We start from the raw sequence: 4,824 nt of genomic DNA, 5'->3' as shown, positions 1-4,824 counted from the left end.
TGATGCTTGTGCTTGCGACTTTACTTCTATGAACTTTTAGCATCGAGTATTTATCGATTGGTTCTTTGTAACTCGCGTGCCTTCTCGATAGTGATTCACACTTTCTATTGGAACTCGCTTCAGCGTGAAATTGAAGGCCACCCTTATATTCCATTCAGCCTTTGACATATTAGTGTGCTGAATATTGAAGGATTTTCTACTGAATTTTCGTGTGCGATTTATTTATGGAAAACTGTGATGAATCATCTGATGCGTTGTTTTTATTGTACTATCTCTTAAAATAGAACAAATTGATTTGTTTCGGTATGTTGGTAATGTATTAAAATGTAAGCTTTCTGCCAAATTCTTTTATTTTCGATAAATAATTAGATTCTAACAAGGTTAAAGCTCTAGGCAAGAGTAATATAAAATAAAGCTTTTGCATGTGACTTCTTTCGTTATCTGTTATCGGAAGATAAGAAAGATCTATCGACTCGTACTTAAAAACAAATGACTCTATCAGTCCAATTACTTTGGGAAGTAAGGTACAAAATTGAGAAATAAAAGTTAAAGGAGTTTATTTTCCAAATATAGGTAGATAACATGAAATAACCGTCCATAAAAGTACATTATATCAAGCGTCTTTAGAACATAATCAAGCAATTTTCAGTTCAATGTAGAGTGCAATACGGTCTGTATTATGTAATGTAATTTTCCTTCCGTATCCAAGATCCTAATCCAATGAAGGGACAGGAAAGGTTTCCCCTAAATACAATCACCAGTCCATTCGACTATAATTTCTTGCAAAATAAGACTTATCACAACCATTTAAGATACCATAGAATAGAATAATTCACGAAGTCCTGTCGCCTGTACAAGAAGGTAAATAAAATACGCTCGTATAATGGGTATTTTTAGAAAATTAAGATCTTGTTAAACTAATTAATTAAACATTTGTTGTTACAGCTCTAAATTGGTTTGATTTTAGTCCCATCCAAGTAGGATGAAAGACATTTTGAATTAAATTAAATCATTTACCTACTTACGAGAAAAACTTACTGTTTTCTCTCTAACTTGAGTAAGAGTCTTTAAGCTATCGCTTTCTTTGGATAATTTGATTTTCTGCTTATAATACAACTAAATAAGTAATAGTCTAATTAAATGTTATAATTTATACATTTATATTTACAGTTTAGTTTATCTCATTGAGCACGGACGAATTTACAAAACTTTAACTAAATAAGTAGTCTGGAACAGTGAATAGCACTAGCATCGTATAATTTCTTAATTAACATAAATTAACACCGTCCATTTTCACCAAATATTTCAGGGGCTGAATATGCTACCGCTCTTTTCAGCGAAGCTTTAGATTGTCACTATAATTTATTACTTGAAACTTCCAACAATTTTCGCAGGGTTTCACGCATTAACGACTTTTTAAGCCTTTCATTGGCAATTAGGTCTATCTTAATTTAAAATTGTAAAGAGGCCTTTTTTAAAGCTTTTGTGATTCCAATCTTTCTGGATGATTTAATATAGGTAGAGCCACAAACTGAACTTGAAGTTTATATAAATGTGAAAGTTTCATGCAAAATCTACTGAACGGATTTTAGGCTTATACCTAGTTTATAACGATATTTCTGTGACAAGCTGGAATGGACAACCCATTGCATAAAATACTAGTTTTCTTTTAATTCATTATAGAGAAACTTCTACAATTTCAAGGAAAACGTTCCACAAGTCGTTAAACTTCAACCTAGCTGTTTGATCAGACCCTCTTCGCAGCAAATAGAATTTTTAAATTGAATTCTGTAGCAGCCGGGTCCGCAGTTAAGTTGTACGCTTCACCGATTAAAAAGGCTTGGGATGGCAATAAATAAAATGGAGATCGTGCCGTTATGAAAAGGCCGGTAATCAGGCGGGATTTATCGGGTTGTTAAATTGAGGAGTTGTCGGTAGGAAGTGATTAGGAAGAATATCTGAGCTTTTTAAGGCTTTGTAGATAAATAAATGTACCTGCTGGAATTTAGTTATGAATAAAATATTTTTCCTGTAAAAGGAAATTTTTACATAAGTCAATTATAGAGACTGATTTTATATTCAGACAGCATTGAATATTTATTAATATTGAATATAAACTAATTGATGATCCTCAATATTGGGATTTTTACGGAGTTATTTTATGTAAAAGTGATACCAATTTGAATAACTTTAGTGACTACTTAAAGGTTTAAGGTTAGTTACACAATAAAACATGATTTTTATTAATAAAGGATAATATCCTTTGTCTGAGTAGTGTAGTGTCGAAGTAAAGTCATGTCGATATTCAGTAGTGTCGGAGTAACGTAATGTCGAAGTAATGTTTGTCGGAGTTTATTAAGGTAGCCAACTACAGACTACTACCAGGCCTCCGTCACTCGCCTATGCCGGCCGAGATAATTACCTACAGCGCGCGACAACTTCAAGTTGCAAATCAGTCCGGGCCGCCACGCGCCTGTTTGCTTACGCGTATTTCTATACACGCTCGGTCGATCATCGTCGCAATTAAGGTTTATTGTCCCAACAGCACTGTTATTCTTCTTTAATGAAAAATTGTAATATTNAAACAAATATCAGTAAAAACTAAGTGTATGATTAGTGATATTATGAATATCAATGATTATGTTTTTAAATATGTAGGTTTTAAATTTTTTATGAAGAATGATCATTATGGTATCAAATTGTATGAGAAATATTTTCGGACCTCCAATGATAGGAATTGAAAAGTTATGTAAGAAAATGCGCTACCATTTTAGACACCCTTTCACAGCACAAACCATTATAATCAATTAAAATTCGTCGGACGTGTTTACCAATTTTTCACTTTGACAGTTCATGTGACGTTTACGGGTAATCCGTGCTGCTCCCTAAAAACTGCCTCACCTTTCGTGCATTGACTATCTATCTAGGCTTTATTAATCTAAGGAAGTGCCCTAAAGATAATTTAATTCATTACTATTACCAATGTCATAATTTATTTACTTATTGGCTTGTCACGAGGTAAATAATAGTAATAGGATTTCATTCCACAATCTACCAATAACACAGATGAATGAATAACTGACTATATGCCATAAAATCATCATTATTCTTATTTATAAGAAACTTTTAGGTCACAAAAGCTATTCAAAAGACTTACACGTCATTGTTAATAATACAATAATGCGCAAATATGTTTGCTAAAGTTAATACCTATGTGTATCTAGAAGTCTGTATTTACCTTCACAACGTAAAACCCGCCTAGGTAATTTTTTTAATCAATTTGCAAAGCAAAAACCTAGCTTGATTTATAGCCCTAGCCGTATCCGATTTGGCGCTCATCCAACGTCTATGTTTTATTTGAAATTCAAGAGGTACTGCATCTCCTTTTTGCAGCCAATATGTTAGTCATGTAGATAATGTATTGCGTAATGGATGGAAAATTGAAAATTCCTCCATGTTTACCGATCTCGCAAATATTTATACGCTTTTGATTAACTTATTACATCGGTATCTGTTTAATTGTTACTGGCTGCATTAGTATATAGGGTGTTTTGGGAAAATTTAATGGGGCAACTACGATCATTAAAGTAACAGCACTTATAATGGGAGTCGTTCAAAGTTTTCGCTTTTCCCTACTAATCATCATCATCAAGCTTATTCCTTCCGACTCTTCGTCATTATTTATATGTTCCTAAGTAAAGCTATAAGTTTGATGGGCGCTGCGGCCCCTTTATAAATATGAAATGCTTCGTCAGTCATGTTTACTCGACTTTGACAGTTGTTTTAATCAATACACATGATATTATGAAGGCTGTCCATATTACAAGCCCCTTCTCTTTAGCTAAGCGTGGTTCACGGAGTCACGGCTATTTGTAGAGTTCGATCGAAGGAAGCGGTATAATATTAAGCTATGTACGTACACACACATATTATATAGGTACTGTTAAGAGGGTAACGACGTGTCAGGACACCCAGGACGTATGACGGATGACGGAATACAAAGAACGATTGATGGACACAATATAAATAAATGAATAATATAAAACGCCTCAACGTAAACATGATAGCTCTGCCAAAACGAGGGAAATAAAGTTCTAAATTAAAGCCTATAGTAATTATAATAGACGCTAAATATTGGTAATGTATTTTCTAACGAAAATACAAGATAGTGAGATCGTGTGTAGCATTATTTGTTTAAGAGAAACGGCCAGACGTGCTCCCTTAAAATTGGCTGTGTTTGCCAGAAAATGGTATCTACTTGTTACAATTGTGCGGTGCTATGGCAACCGCCGAAACTTTAGCATGTTTTCGGCGAGAACACGTTTGCATTTTTTGATAGTGACAACACTTACCGCTAAAAGGACGCTATTTTTCTTACTAGCGCTAGATAGCGCTATTTTCTGGCAAATGCCCCCATTGTATTCGTAACTTCACAAGCAGAACCTTTTTTTCAGTGAACGTGAAAACATCTTACCTCACTAACCTCTATACACACTAGACTGGCTGCTGTTATAATATTTTTGTGCCTATTTGATTTTCGTCATTTTGGCGCTGTAGTAGGCAAATACAAGTGTCCATGGAACTAAAATTAGTGATTTACTTTCTCGCTTTCTACTCCTATGGTTCTCCATATTATTATAATGTTCGCTCGTAGGTATGTGAGGCCTTGTCGAATAGTAATCCTGTAGGGTGCCATGCTTGTTTTGTTTTCGATGTAAACTCGCGGAGATGAACAGGCCTGGTGGTGCTTCAAATTGGCACACAAAATTAGCTGTCATTTGTATGAGACAGCCTGTCCAGTGTGTATAGAGGTCAGTGACTTAC

Source organism: Ostrinia furnacalis, unplaced genomic scaffold (genome assembly GCF_004193835.3).
Source record: "Ostrinia furnacalis isolate ACB-3 unplaced genomic scaffold, ASM419383v2 OfSCF6548, whole genome shotgun sequence".
Classification (NCBI taxonomy): Eukaryota; Metazoa; Arthropoda; class Insecta; order Lepidoptera; family Crambidae; genus Ostrinia; species Ostrinia furnacalis.
The sequence above is the reverse complement of the archived record's forward strand: the minus strand, read 5'-3'. Positions refer to the sequence as shown.